The sequence below is a fragment of the Myxine glutinosa genome, chromosome 9 (assembly GCF_964187855.1).
Source record: "Myxine glutinosa chromosome 9, kmMyxGlut1.1, whole genome shotgun sequence".
Lineage (NCBI taxonomy): Eukaryota > Metazoa > Chordata > Myxini > Myxiniformes > Myxinidae > Myxine > Myxine glutinosa.
This window is the reverse complement of record NC_136269.1, coordinates 89,074,207-89,090,505: the sequence shown is the minus strand read 5'-3', so window position 1 is coordinate 89,090,505 and position 16,299 is coordinate 89,074,207. Positions and strand designations below refer to the sequence as shown.

Genomic DNA, 16,299 nt, shown 5'->3' with positions numbered 1-16,299 from the left:
GTTTCCTGCACCAACACAAGTGCGAAAAGTGGTTTTTCAACACTAACACAAGTGCGAAAAGTGGTTTTTCAACACTAACACAAGTGCGAAAAGTGGTTTTTCAACACTAACACAAGTGCGAAAAGTGGTTTTTCCACACTAATACAAGTGCAAAAGTGGTTTCCTGCACCAACACAAGTGCGAAAAGTGGTTTTTCAACACTAACACAAGTGTGAAAAGTGGTTTTGCAACACTATCACAAGTGCAAAAAGTGTTTTTCCACACTAATACAAGTGCAAAAGTGGTTTCCTGCACCAACACAAGTGCGAAAAGTGGTTTTTCAACACTAACACAAGTGCGAAAAGTGGTTTTTCAACACTAACACAAGTGCGAAAAGTGGTTTTTCAACACTAACACAAGTGCGAAAAGTGGTTTTTCCACACTAGTACAAGTGCAAAAGTGGTTTCCTGCACCAACACAAGTGCGAAAAGTGGATTTTCATCACTAACACAAGTGCGAAAATTGGGTTTTCAACACTAACACAAGTGCGAAAAGTGGTTTCCTTCACCAACACCAGTGCGAAAAGTGGTTTTTCAACACTAACACAAGTGCAAAAAGTGGGTTTTCCACACTAATACAAGTGCAAAAGTGGTTTCCTGCACCAACACAGGTGCGAAAAGTGGTTTCCTTCACTAACACATGTGCGAAAAGTGGGTTTTCAACACTAACACAAGTGCGAAAAGTGGTTTCCTTCACCAACACCAGTGCGAAAAGTGGTTTATCAACACTAACACAAGTGCAAAAAGTGGTTTTTCCACACTAATACAAGTGCAAAAGGTGGCTTCCTGCACCAACACAAGTGCGAAAAGTGGTTTTTCAACACTAACACAAGTGCGAAAAGTGGTTTTTCAACACGAACACAAGTGCGAAAAGTGGTTTTTCCATTCTAATACAAGTGCAAAAGTGGTTTCCTGCACCAACACAAGTGCGAAAAGTGGTTTTTCAACACTATCGCAAGTGCAAAAAGTGTTTTTCCACACTAATACAAGTGCAAAAGTGGTTTCCTGCACCAACACAAGTGCGAAAAGTGGTTTTTCAACACTAACACAAGTGCGAAAAGTGGTTTTTCAACACTATCACAGGTGCAAAAAGTGTTTTCTCCACACTAATACAAGTGCAAAAGTGGTTTCCTGCACCAACACAAGTGCGAAAAGTGGATTTTCAACACTAACACAAGTGCGAAAAGTGGGTTTTCAACACTAACACAAGTGCGAAAAGTGGTTTCCTTCACTAACACAAGTGCGAAAAGTGGTTTTTCAACACTAACACAAGTGCGAAAAGTGGTTTTTCAACACTAACACAAGTGCGAAAAGTGGTTTTTCCACACTAATACAAGTGCAAAAGTGGTTTCCTGCACCAACACAAGTGCAAAAAGTGGTTTTTCAACACTAACACAAGTGCGAAAAGTGTTTTTTCAACACTATCACAAGTGCAAAAAGTGTTTTTTCCACACTAATACAAGTGCAAAAGTGGTTTCCTGCACCAACACAAGTGCGAAAAGTGGTTTTTCAACACTAACACAAGTGCGAAAAGTGGTTTTTCAACACTATGACAAGTGCAAAAAGTGTTTTTTCCACACTAATACAAGTGCAAAAGTGGTTTCCTGCACCAACACAAGTGCGAAAAGTGGTTTTTCAACACTAACACAAGTGCGAAAAGTGGTTTTTCCACACTAGTACAAGTGCAAAAGTGGTTTCCTGCACCAACACATGTGTGAAAAGTGGTTTTTCAACACTAACACAAGTGCGAAAAGTGGTTTTTCAACACTATCACAAGTGCAAAAAGTGTTTTTTCCACACTAATACAAGTGCAAAAGTGGTTTCCTGCACCAACACAAGTGCGAAAAGTGGTTTTTCAACACTAACACAAGTGCGAAAAGTGGTTTTTCAACACTAACACAAGTGTGAAAAGTGGTTTTTCCACACTAATACAAGTGCAAAAGTGGTTACCTGCACCAACACAAGTGCGAAAAGTGGTTTTTCAACACTAACACAAATGTGAAAAGTGGTTTTTCAACTCTATCACAAGTGCAAAAAGTGTTTTTTCCACACTAATACAAGTGCAAAAGTGGTTTCCTGCACCAACACAAGTGCGAAAAGTGGTTTTTCAACACTAACACAAGTGCAAAAAGTGGTTTTTCAACACTAACACAAGTGCGAAAAGTGGTTTTTCAACACTAACACAAGTGTGAAAAGTGGTTTTTCCACACTAATACAAGTGCAAAAGTGGTTTCCTGCACCAACACAAGTGCGAAAAGTGGTTTTTCAACACTAACACAAGTGCGAAAAGTGGATTTTCAACACTATCACAAGTGCAAAAAGTGTTTTTTCCACACTAATACAAGTGCAAAAGTGGTTTCCTGCACCAACACAAGTGCGAAAAGTGGTTTTTCAACACTAACACAAGTGCGAAAAGTGGTTTTTCCACACTAACACAAGTGCGAAAAGTGGTTTTTCCACACTAATACAAGTGCAAAAGTGGTTTCCTGCACCAACACAAGTGCGAAAAGTGGTTTTTCAACACTAACACAAGTGCGAAAAGTGGTTTTTCCACACTAATACAAGTGCAAAAGTGGTTTCCTGCACCAACACAAGTGCGAAAAGTGCATTTTCAACACTAACACAAGTGCGAAAAGTGGTTTTTCCACACTAATACAAGTGCAAAAGTGGTTTCCTGCACCAACACAAGTGCGAAAAGTGGTTTTTCAACACTAACACAAGTGCGAAAAGTGGTTTTTCCACACTAGTACAAGTGCAAAAGTGGTTTCCTGCACCAACACAAGTGCAAAAAGTGGTTTTTCAACACTAACACAAGTGCGAAAAGTGGTTTTTCAACACTAACACAAGTGCAAAAAGTGGTTTTTCCACACTAATACAAGTGCAAAAGTGGTTTCCTGCACCAACACAAGTGCGAAAAGTGGTTTTTCAACACTAACACAAGTGCGAAAAGTGGTTTTTCCACACTAATACAAGTGCAAAAGTGGTTTCCTGCACCAACACAAGTGCGAAAAGTGGTTTTTCAACACTAACACAAGTGCGAAAAGTGGTTTTTCCACACTAATACAAGTGCAAAAGTGGTTTCCTGCACCAACACAAGTGCGAAAAGTGCATTTTCAACACTAACACAAGTGCGAAAAGTGGTTTTTCCACACTAACACAAGTGCGAAAAGTGTTTTTTCCACACTAATACAAGTGCAAAAGTGGTTTCCTGCACCAACACAAGTGCGAAAAGTGGTTTTTCAACACTAACACAAGTGCGAAAAGTGGTTTTTCAACACTAACACAAGTGCGAAAAGTGGTTTTTCAACACTAACACAAGTGCGAAAAGTGGTTTTTCCACACTAATACAAGTGCAAAAGTGGTTTCCTGCACCAACACAAGTGCGAAAAGTGGTTTTTCAACACTAACACAAGTGTGAAAAGTGGTTTTGCAACACTATCACAAGTGCAAAAAGTGTTTTTCCACACTAATACAAGTGCAAAAGTGGTTTCCTGCACCAACACAAGTGCGAAAAGTGGTTTTTCAACACTAACACAAGTGCGAAAAGTGGTTTTTCAACACTAACACAAGTGCGAAAAGTGGTTTTTCAACACTAACACAAGTGCGAAAAGTGGTTTTTCCACACTAGTACAAGTGCAAAAGTGGTTTCCTGCACCAACACAAGTGCGAAAAGTGGATTTTCATCACTAACACAAGTGCGAAAATTGGGTTTTCAACACTAACACAAGTGCGAAAAGTGGTTTCCTTCACCAACACCAGTGCGAAAAGTGGTTTTTCAACACTAACACAAGTGCAAAAAGTGGGTTTTCCACACTAATACAAGTGCAAAAGTGGTTTCCTGCACCAACACAGGTGCGAAAAGTGGTTTCCTTCACTAACACATGTGCGAAAAGTGGGTTTTCAACACTAACACAAGTGCGAAAAGTGGTTTCCTTCACCAACACCAGTGCGAAAAGTGGTTTATCAACACTAACACAAGTGCAAAAAGTGGTTTTTCCACACTAATACAAGTGCAAAAGGTGGCTTCCTGCACCAACACAAGTGCGAAAAGTGGTTTTTCAACACTAACACAAGTGCGAAAAGTGGTTTTTCAACACGAACACAAGTGCGAAAAGTGGTTTTTCCATTCTAATACAAGTGCAAAAGTGGTTTCCTGCACCAACACAAGTGCGAAAAGTGGTTTTTCAACACTATCGCAAGTGCAAAAAGTGTTTTTCCACACTAATACAAGTGCAAAAGTGGTTTCCTGCACCAACACAAGTGCGAAAAGTGGTTTTTCAACACTAACACAAGTGCGAAAAGTGGTTTTTCAACACTATCACAGGTGCAAAAAGTGTTTTCTCCACACTAATACAAGTGCAAAAGTGGTTTCCTGCACCAACACAAGTGCGAAAAGTGGATTTTCAACACTAACACAAGTGCGAAAAGTGGGTTTTCAACACTAACACAAGTGCGAAAAGTGGTTTCCTTCACTAACACAAGTGCGAAAAGTGGTTTTTCAACACTAACACAAGTGCGAAAAGTGGTTTTTCAACACTAACACAAGTGCGAAAAGTGGTTTTTCCACACTAATACAAGTGCAAAAGTGGTTTCCTGCACCAACACAAGTGCAAAAAGTGGTTTTTCAACACTAACACAAGTGCGAAAAGTGTTTTTTCAACACTATCACAAGTGCAAAAAGTGTTTTTTCCACACTAATACAAGTGCAAAAGTGGTTTCCTGCACCAACACAAGTGCGAAAAGTGGTTTTTCAACACTAACACAAGTGCGAAAAGTGGTTTTTCAACACTATGACAAGTGCAAAAAGTGTTTTTTCCACACTAATACAAGTGCAAAAGTGGTTTCCTGCACCAACACAAGTGCGAAAAGTGGTTTTTCAACACTAACACAAGTGCGAAAAGTGGTTTTTCCACACTAGTACAAGTGCAAAAGTGGTTTCCTGCACCAACACATGTGTGAAAAGTGGTTTTTCAACACTAACACAAGTGCGAAAAGTGGTTTTTCAACACTATCACAAGTGCAAAAAGTGTTTTTTCCACACTAATACAAGTGCAAAAGTGGTTTCCTGCACCAACACAAGTGCGAAAAGTGGTTTTTCAACACTAACACAAGTGCGAAAAGTGGTTTTTCAACACTAACACAAGTGTGAAAAGTGGTTTTTCCACACTAATACAAGTGCAAAAGTGGTTACCTGCACCAACACAAGTGCGAAAAGTGGTTTTTCAACACTAACACAAATGTGAAAAGTGGTTTTTCAACTCTATCACAAGTGCAAAAAGTGTTTTTTCCACACTAATACAAGTGCAAAAGTGGTTTCCTGCACCAACACAAGTGCGAAAAGTGGTTTTTCAACACTAACACAAGTGCAAAAAGTGGTTTTTCAACACTAACACAAGTGCGAAAAGTGGTTTTTCAACACTAACACAAGTGTGAAAAGTGGTTTTTCCACACTAATACAAGTGCAAAAGTGGTTTCCTGCACCAACACAAGTGCGAAAAGTGGTTTTTCAACACTAACACAAGTGCGAAAAGTGGATTTTCAACACTATCACAAGTGCAAAAAGTGTTTTTTCCACACTAATACAAGTGCAAAAGTGGTTTCCTGCACCAACACAAGTGCGAAAAGTGGTTTTTCAACACTAACACAAGTGCGAAAAGTGGTTTTTCCACACTAACACAAGTGCGAAAACTGGTTTTTCAACACTATCACAAGGGCAAGAAGTGTTTTTTCCACACTAATACAAGTGCAAAAGTGGTTTCCTGCACCAACACATGTGTGAAAAGTGGTTTTTCAACACTAACACAAGTGCGAAAAGTGGTTTTTCAACACTATCACAAGTGCAAAAAGTGTTTTTTCCACACTAATACAAGTGCAAAAGTGGTTTCCTGCACCAACACAAGTGCGAAAAGTGGTTTTTCAACACTAACACAAGTGCGAAAAGTGGTTTTTCAACACTAACACAAGTGTGAAAAGTGTTTTTTCCACACTAATACAAGTGCAAAAGTGGTTTCCTGCACCAACACAAGTGCGAAAAGTGGTTTTTCAACACTAACACAAATGTGAAAAGTGGTTTTTCAACTCTATCACAAGTGCAAAAAGTGTTTTTTCCACACTAATACAAGTGCAAAAGTGGTTTCCTGCACCAACACAAGTGCGAAAAGTGGTTTTTCAACACTAACACAAGTGCAAAAAGTGGTTTTTCAACACTAACACAAGTGCGAAAAGTGGTTTTTCAACACTAACACAAGTGTGAAAAGTGGTTTTTCCACACTAATACAAGTGCAAAAGTGGTTTTTCCACACTAATACAAGTGCAAAAGTGGTTTCCTGCACCAACACAAGTGCGAAAAGTGGTTTTTCAACACTAACACAAGTGCGAAAAGTGGTTTTTCCACACTAATACAAGTGCAAAAGTGGTTTCCTGCACCAACACAAGTGCGAAAAGTGCATTTTCAACACTAACACAAGTGCGAAAAGTGGTTTTTCCACACTAACACAAGTGCGAAAAGTGTTTTTTCCACACTAATACAAGTGCAAAAGTGGTTTCCTGCACCAACACAAATGCGAAAAGTGGTTTTTCAACACTAACACAAGTGCGAAAAGTGGTTTTTCAACACTAACACAAGTGCGAAAAGTGGTTTTTCAACACTAACACAAGTGCGAAAAGTGGTTTTTCCACACTACTACAAGTGCAAAAGTGGTTTCCTGCACCAACACAAGTGCGAAAAGTGGTTTTTCAACACTAACACAAGTGCGAAAAGTGGTTTTTCAACACTAACACAAGTGCGAAAAGTGGTTTTTCCACACTACTACAAGTGCAAAAGTGGTTTCCTGCACCAACACAAGTGCGAAAAGTGGTTTTTCAACACTAACACAAGTGCGAAAAGTGGTTTAGCAACACTAACACAAGTGCAAAAAGTGGTTTTTCCACACTAACACAAGTGCGAAAAGTGGTTTTTCCACACTAATACAAGTGCAAAAGTGGTTTCCTGCACCAACACAAGTGCGAAAAGTGGTTTTTCAACACTAACACAAGTGCAAAAAGTGGTTTTTCAACACTATCACAAGTGCAAAAAGTGTTTTTTCCACACTAATACAAGTGCAAAAGTGGTTTCCTGCACCAACACAAGTGCGAAAAGTGGTTTTTCAACACTAACACAAGTGCGAAAAGTGGTTTTTGAACACTAACACAAGTGCGAAAAGTGGTTTCCTGCACCAACACAAGTGCGAAAAGTGGTTTTTCAACACTAACACAAGTGTGAAAAGTGGTTTTTCAACACTAACACAGGTGCGAAAAGTGGTTTTTCCACACTAATACAAGTGCAAAAGTGGTTCTGCACCAACACAAGTGCAAAAAGTGGTTTTTCAACACTAACACAAGTGCGAAAAGTGTTTTTTCAACACTATCACAAGTGCAAAAAGTGTTTTTTCCACACTAATACAAGTGCAAAAGTGGTTTCCTGCACCAACACAAGTGCGAAAAGTGGTTTTTCAACACTAACACAAGTGCGAAAAGTGGTTTTTCAACACTATGACAAGTGCAAAAAGTGTTTTTTCCACACTAATACAAGTGCAAAAGTGGTTTCCTGCACCAACACAAGTGCGAAAAGTGGTTTTTCAACACTAACACAAGTGCGAAAAGTGGTTTTTCCACACTAGTACAAGTGCAAAAGTGGTTTCCTGCACCAACACAAGTGCAAAAAGTGGTTTTTCAACACTAACACAAGTGCGAAAAGTGGTTTTTCAACACTAACACAAGTGCGAAAAGTGGTTTTTCCACACTAGTACAAGTGCAAAAGTGGTTTCCTGCACCAACACAAGTGCAAAAAGTGGTTTTTCAACACTAACACAATTGCGAAATGTGGTTTTTCAACACTATCACAAGTGCGAAAAGTGGTTTTTCAACACTAACACAAGTGCGAAAACTGGTTTTTCAACACTATCACAAGGGCAAGAAGTGTTTTTTCCACACTAATACAAGTGCAAAAGTGGTTTCCTGCACCAACACAAGTGTGAAAAGTGGTTTTTCAACACTAACACAAGTGCGAAAAGTGGTTTTTCAACACTATCACAAGTGCAAAAAGTGTTTTTTCCACACTAATACAAGTGCAAAAGTGGTTTCCTGCACCAACACAAGTGCGAAAAGTGGTTTTTCAACACTAACACAAGTGCGAAAAGTGGTTTTTCAACACTATCACAGGTGCAAAAAGTGTTTTCTCCACACTAATACAAGTGCAAAAGTGGTTTCCTGCACCAACACAAGTGCGAAAAGTGGATTTTCAACACTAACACAAGTGCGAAAAGTGGTTTTTCAACACGAACACAAGTGCGAAAAGTGGTTTTTCCATTCTAATACAAGTGCAAAAGTGGTTTCCTGCACCAACACAAGTGCGAAAAGTGGTTTTTCAACACTATCGCAAGTGCAAAAAGTGTTTTTCCACACTAATACAAGTGCAAAAGTGGTTTCCTGCACCAACACAAGTGCGAAAAGTGGTTTTTCAACACTAACACAAGTGCGAAAAGTGGTTTTTCAACACTATCACAGGTGCAAAAAGTGTTTTCTCCACACTAATACAAGTGCAAAAGTGGTTTCCTGCACCAACACAAGTGCGAAAAGTGGATTTTCAACACTAACACAAGTGCGAAAAGTGGGTTTTCAACACTAACACAAGTGCGAAAAGTGGTTTCCTTCACTAACACAAGTGCGAAAAGTGGTTTTTCAACACTAACACAAGTGCGAAAAGTGGTTTTTCAACACTAACACAAGTGCGAAAAGTGGTTTTTCCACACTAATACAAGTGCAAAAGTGGTTTCCTGCACCAACACAAGTGCAAAAAGTGGTTTTTCAACACTAACACAAGTGCGAAAAGTGTTTTTTCAACACTATCACAAGTGCAAAAAGTGTTTTTTCCACACTAATACAAGTGCAAAAGTGGTTTCCTGCACCAACACAAGTGCGAAAAGTGGTTTTTCAACACTAACACAAGTGCGAAAAGTGGTTTTTCAACACTATGACAAGTGCAAAAAGTGTTTTTTCCACACTAATACAAGTGCAAAAGTGGTTTCCTGCACCAACACAAGTGCGAAAAGTGGTTTTTCAACACTAACACAAGTGCGAAAAGTGGTTTTTCCACACTAGTACAAGTGCAAAAGTGGTTTCCTGCACCAACACATGTGTGAAAAGTGGTTTTTCAACACTAACACAAGTGCGAAAAGTGGTTTTTCAACACTATCACAAGTGCAAAAAGTGTTTTTTCCACACTAATACAAGTGCAAAAGTGGTTTCCTGCACCAACACAAGTGCGAAAAGTGGTTTTTCAACACTAACACAAGTGCGAAAAGTGGTTTTTCAACACTAACACAAGTGTGAAAAGTGGTTTTTCCACACTAATACAAGTGCAAAAGTGGTTACCTGCACCAACACAAGTGCGAAAAGTGGTTTTTCAACACTAACACAAATGTGAAAAGTGGTTTTTCAACTCTATCACAAGTGCAAAAAGTGTTTTTTCCACACTAATACAAGTGCAAAAGTGGTTTCCTGCACCAACACAAGTGCGAAAAGTGGTTTTTCAACACTAACACAAGTGCAAAAAGTGGTTTTTCAACACTAACACAAGTGCGAAAAGTGGTTTTTCAACACTAACACAAGTGTGAAAAGTGGTTTTTCCACACTAATACAAGTGCAAAAGTGGTTTCCTGCACCAACACAAGTGCGAAAAGTGGTTTTTCAACACTAACACAAGTGCGAAAAGTGGATTTTCAACACTATCACAAGTGCAAAAAGTGTTTTTTCCACACTAATACAAGTGCAAAAGTGGTTTCCTGCACCAACACAAGTGCGAAAAGTGGTTTTTCAACACTAACACAAGTGCGAAAAGTGGTTTTTCCACACTAACACAAGTGCGAAAACTGGTTTTTCAACACTATCACAAGGGCAAGAAGTGTTTTTTCCACACTAATACAAGTGCAAAAGTGGTTTCCTGCACCAACACATGTGTGAAAAGTGGTTTTTCAACACTAACACAAGTGCGAAAAGTGGTTTTTCAACACTATCACAAGTGCAAAAAGTGTTTTTTCCACACTAATACAAGTGCAAAAGTGGTTTCCTGCACCAACACAAGTGCGAAAAGTGGTTTTTCAACACTAACACAAGTGCGAAAAGTGGTTTTTCAACACTAACACAAGTGTGAAAAGTGGTTTTTCCACACTAATACAAGTGCAAAAGTGGTTTCCTGCACCAACACAAGTGCGAAAAGTGGTTTTTCAACACTAACACAAATGTGAAAAGTGGTTTTTCAACTCTATCACAAGTGCAAAAAGTGTTTTTTCCACACTAATACAAGTGCAAAAGTGGTTTCCTGCACCAACACAAGTGCGAAAAGTGGTTTTTCAACACTAACACAAGTGCAAAAAGTGGTTTTTCAACACTAACACAAGTGCGAAAAGTGGTTTTTCAACACTAACACAAGTGTGAAAAGTGGTTTTTCCACACTAATACAAGTGCAAAAGTGGTTTTTCCACACTAATACAAGTGCAAAAGTGGTTTCCTGCACCAACACAAGTGCGAAAAGTGGTTTTTCAACACTAACACAAGTGCGAAAAGTGGTTTTTCCACACTAATACAAGTGCAAAAGTGGTTTCCTGCACCAACACAAGTGCGAAAAGTGCATTTTCAACACTAACACAAGTGCGAAAAGTGGTTTTTCCACACTAACACAAGTGCGAAAAGTGTTTTTTCCACACTAGTACAAGTGCAAAAGTGGTTTCCTGCACCAACACAAATGCGAAAAGTGGTTTTTCAACACTAACACAAGTGCGAAAAGTGGTTTTTCAACACTAACACAAGTGCGAAAAGTGGTTTTTCAACACTAACACAAGTGCGAAAAGTGGTTTTTCCACACTACTTCAAGTGCAAAAGTGGTTTCCTGCACCAACACAAGTGCGAAAAGTGGTTTTTCAACACTAACACAAGTGCGAAAAGTGGTTTTTCAACACTAACACAAGTGCGAAAAGTGGTTTTTCCACACTACTACAAGTGCAAAAGTGGTTTCCTGCACCAACACAAGTGCGAAAAGTGGTTTTTCAACACTAACACAAGTGCGAAAAGTGGTTTAGCAACACTAACACAAGTGCAAAAAGTGGTTTTTCCACACTAACACAAGTGCGAAAAGTGGTTTTTCCACACTAATACAAGTGCAAAAGTGGTTTCCTGCACCAACACAAGTGCGAAAAGTGGTTTTTCAACACTAACACAAGTGCAAAAAGTGGTTTTTCAACACTATCACAAGTGCAAAAAGTGTTTTTTCCACACTAATACAAGTGCAAAAGTGGTTTCCTGCACCAACACAAGTGCGAAAAGTGGTTTTTCAACACTAACGCAAGTGCGAAAAGTGGTTTTTGAACACTAACACAAGTGCGAAAAGTGGTTTCCTGCACCAACACAAGTGCGAAAAGTGGTTTTTCAACACTAACACAAGTGTGAAAAGTGGTTTTTCAACACTAACACAGGTGCGAAAAGTGGTTTTTCCACACTAATACAAGTGCAAAAGTGGTTCTGCACCAACACAAGTGCAAAAAGTGGTTTTTCAACACTAACACAAGTGCGAAAAGTGTTTTTTCAACACTATCACAAGTGCAAAAAGTGTTTTTTCCACACTAATACAAGTGCAAAAGTGGTTTCCTGCACCAACACAAGTGCGAAAAGTGGTTTTTCAACACTAACACAAGTGCGAAAAGTGGTTTTTCAACACTATGACAAGTGCAAAAAGTGTTTTTTCCACACTAATACAAGTGCAAAAGTGGTTTCCTGCACCAACACAAGTGCGAAAAGTGGTTTTTCAACACTAACACAAGTGCGAAAAGTGGTTTTTCCACACTAGTACAAGTGCAAAAGTGGTTTCCTGCACCAACACAAGTGCAAAAAGTGGTTTTTCAACACTAACACAAGTGCGAAAAGTGGTTTTTCAACACTAACACAAGTGCGAAAAGTGGTTTTTCCACACTAGTACAAGTGCAAAAGTGGTTTCCTGCACCAACACAAGTGCAAAAAGTGGTTTTTCAACACTAACACAATTGCGAAATGTGGTTTTTCAACACTATCACAAGTGCGAAAAGTGGTTTTTCAACACTAACACAAGTGCGAAAACTGGTTTTTCAACACTATCACAAGGGCAAGAAGTGTTTTTTCCACACTAATACAAGTGCAAAAGTGGTTTCCTGCACCAACACAAGTGTGAAAAGTGGTTTTTCAACACTAACACAAGTGCGAAAAGTGGTTTTTCAACACTATCACAAGTGCAAAAAGTGTTTTTTCCACACTAATACAAGTGCAAAAGTGGTTTCCTGCACCAACACAAGTGCGAAAAGTGGTTTTTCAACACTAACACAAGTGCGAAAAGTGGTTTTTCAACACTAACACAAGTGCGAAAAGTGGTTTTTCCACACTAATACAAGTGCAAAAGTGGTTTCCTGCACCAACACAAGTGCGAAAAGTGGTTTTTCAACACTAACACAAGTGTGAAAAGTGGTTTTGCAACACTATCACAAGTGCAAAAAGTGTTTTTCCACACTAATACAAGTGCAAAAGTGGTTTCCTGCACCAACACAAGTGCGAAAAGTGGTTTTTCAACACTAACACAAGTGCGAAAAGTGGTTTTTCAACACTAACACAAGTGCGAAAAGTGGTTTTTCAACACTAACACAAGTGTGAAAAGTGGTTTTTCCACACTAATACAAGTGCAAAAGTGGTTTCCTGCACCAACTCAAGTGCGAAAAGTGGTTTTTCAACACTAACACAAATGTGAAAAGTGGTTTTTCAACTCTATCACAAGTGCAAAAAGTGTTTTTTCCACACTAATACAAGTGCAAAAGTGGTTTCCTGCACCAACACAAGTGCGAAAAGTGGTTTTTCAACACTAACACAAGTGCGAAAAGTGGTTTTTCAACACTATGACAAGTGCAAAAAGTGTTTTTTCCACACTAATACAAGTGTGAAAAGTGGTTTTTCCACACTAATACAAGTGCAAAAGTGGTTTCCTGCACCAACACAAGTGCGAAAAGTGGTTTTTCAACACTAACACAAGTGCGAAATGTGGTTTTTCAACACTATCACAAGTGCAAAAAGTGTTTTTTCCACACTAATACAAGTGCAAAAGTGGTTTCCTGCACCAACACAAGTGCGAAAAGTGGTTTTTCAACACTAACACAAGTGCGAAAAGTGGTTTTTCCACACTAACACAAGTGCGAAAAGTGGTTTTTCCACACTAATACAAGTGCAAAAGTGGTTTCCTGCACCAACACAAGTGCGAAAAGTGGTTTTTCAACACTAACACAAGTGCGAAAAGTGGTTTTTCCACACTAATACAAGTGCAAAAGTGGTTTCCTGCACCAACACAAGTGCGAAAAGTGCATTTTCAACACTAACACAAGTGCGAAAAGTGGTTTTTCCACACTAACACAAGTGCGAAAAGTGTTTTTTCCACACTAATACAAGTGCAAAAGTGGTTTCCTGCACCAACACAAGTGCGAAAAGTGGTTTTTCAACACTAACACAAGTGCGAAAAGTGGTTTTTCAACACTAACACAAGTGCGAAAAGTGGTTTTTCAACACTAACACAAGTGCGAAAAGTGGTTTTTCCACACTAATACAAGTGCAAAAGTGGTTTCCTGCACCAACACAAGTGCGAAAAGTGGTTTTTCAACACTAACACAAGTGTGAAAAGTGGTTTTGCAACACTATCACAAGTGCAAAAAGTGTTTTTCCACACTAATACAAGTGCAAAAGTGGTTTCCTGCACCAACACAAGTGCGAAAAGTGGTTTTTCAACACTAACACAAGTGCGAAAAGTGGTTTTTCAACACTAACACAAGTGCGAAAAGTGGTTTTTCAACACTAACACAAGTGCGAAAAGTGGTTTTTCCACACTAGTACAAGTGCAAAAGTGGTTTCCTGCACCAACACAAGTGCGAAAAGTGGATTTTCATCACTAACACAAGTGCGAAAATTGGGTTTTCAACACTAACACAAGTGCGAAAAGTGGTTTCCTTCACCAACACCAGTGCGAAAAGTGGTTTTTCAACACTAACACAAGTGCAAAAAGTGGGTTTTCCACACTAATACAAGTGCAAAAGTGGTTTCCTGCACCAACACAGGTGCGAAAAGTGGTTTCCTTCACTAACACATGTGCGAAAAGTGGGTTTTCAACACTAACACAAGTGCGAAAAGTGGTTTCCTTCACCAACACCAGTGCGAAAAGTGGTTTATCAACACTAACACAAGTGCAAAAAGTGGTTTTTCCACACTAATACAAGTGCAAAAGGTGGCTTCCTGCACCAACACAAGTGCGAAAAGTGGTTTTTCAACACTAACACAAGTGCGAAAAGTGGTTTTTCAACACGAACACAAGTGCGAAAAGTGGTTTTTCCATTCTAATACAAGTGCAAAAGTGGTTTCCTGCACCAACACAAGTGCGAAAAGTGGTTTTTCAACACTATCGCAAGTGCAAAAAGTGTTTTTCCACACTAATACAAGTGCAAAAGTGGTTTCCTGCACCAACACAAGTGCGAAAAGTGGTTTTTCAACACTAACACAAGTGCGAAAAGTGGTTTTTCAACACTATCACAGGTGCAAAAAGTGTTTTCTCCACACTAATACAAGTGCAAAAGTGGTTTCCTGCACCAACACAAGTGCGAAAAGTGGATTTTCAACACTAACACAAGTGCGAAAAGTGGGTTTTCAACACTAACACAAGTGCGAAAAGTGGTTTCCTTCACTAACACAAGTGCGAAAAGTGGTTTTTCAACACTAACACAAGTGCGAAAAGTGGTTTTTCAACACTAACACAAGTGCGAAAAGTGGTTTTTCCACACTAATACAAGTGCAAAAGTGGTTTCCTGCACCAACACAAGTGCAAAAAGTGGTTTTTCAACACTAACACAAGTGCGAAAAGTGTTTTTTCAACACTATCACAAGTGCAAAAAGTGTTTTTTCCACACTAATACAAGTGCAAAAGTGGTTTCCTGCACCAACACAAGTGCGAAAAGTGGTTTTTCAACACTAACACAAGTGCGAAAAGTGGTTTTTCAACACTATGACAAGTGCAAAAAGTGTTTTTTCCACACTAATACAAGTGCAAAAGTGGTTTCCTGCACCAACACAAGTGCGAAAAGTGGTTTTTCAACACTAACACAAGTGCGAAAAGTGGTTTTTCCACACTAGTACAAGTGCAAAAGTGGTTTCCTGCACCAACACATGTGTGAAAAGTGGTTTTTCAACACTAACACAAGTGCGAAAAGTGGTTTTTCAACACTATCACAAGTGCAAAAAGTGTTTTTTCCACACTAATACAAGTGCAAAAGTGGTTTCCTGCACCAACACAAGTGCGAAAAGTGGTTTTTCAACACTAACACAAGTGCGAAAAGTGGTTTTTCAACACTAACACAAGTGTGAAAAGTGGTTTTTCCACACTAATACAAGTGCAAAAGTGGTTACCTGCACCAACACAAGTGCGAAAAGTGGTTTTTCAACACTAACACAAATGTGAAAAGTGGTTTTTCAACTCTATCACAAGTGCAAAAAGTGTTTTTTCCACACTAATACAAGTGCAAAAGTGGTTTCCTGCACCAACACAAGTGCGAAAAGTGGTTTTTCAACACTAACACAAGTGCAAAAAGTGGTTTTTCAACACTAACACAAGTGCGAAAAGTGGTTTTTCAACACTAACACAAGTGTGAAAAGTGGTTTTTCCACACTAATACAAGTGCAAAAGTGGTTTCCTGCACCAACACAAGTGCGAAAAGTGGTTTTTCAACACTAACACAAGTGCGAAAAGTGGATTTTCAACACTATCACAAGTGCAAAAAGTGCTTTTTCCACACTAATACAAGTGCAAAAGTGGTTTCCTGCACCAACACAAGTGCGAAAAGTGGTTTTTCAACACTAACACAAGTGCGAAAAGTGGTTTTTCCACACTAACACAAGTGCGAAAAGTGGTTTTTCCACACTAATACAAGTGCAAAAGTGGTTTCCTGCACCAACACAAGTGCGAAAAGTGGTTTTTCAACACTAACACAAGTGCGAAAAGTGGTTTTTCCACACTAATACAAGTGCAAAAGTGGTTTCCTGCACCAACACAAGTGCGAAAAGTGCATTTTCAACACTAACACAAGTGCGAAAAGTGGTTTTTCCACACTAATACAAGTGCAAAAGTGGTTTCCTGCACCAACACAAGTGCGAAAAGTGGTTTTTCAACACTAACACAAGT

At 39.1% G+C, this 16,299-nt stretch overlaps 1 protein-coding gene across 1 annotated transcript in view; it reads right to left on the bottom strand.

Moving 5' to 3' along the window:
* Positions 1-16,299, bottom strand: part of LOC144893635 (uncharacterized) — a 1,058,663-nt gene that overhangs the window by 437,373 nt on the left and 604,991 nt on the right. The window lies entirely within an intron of this gene.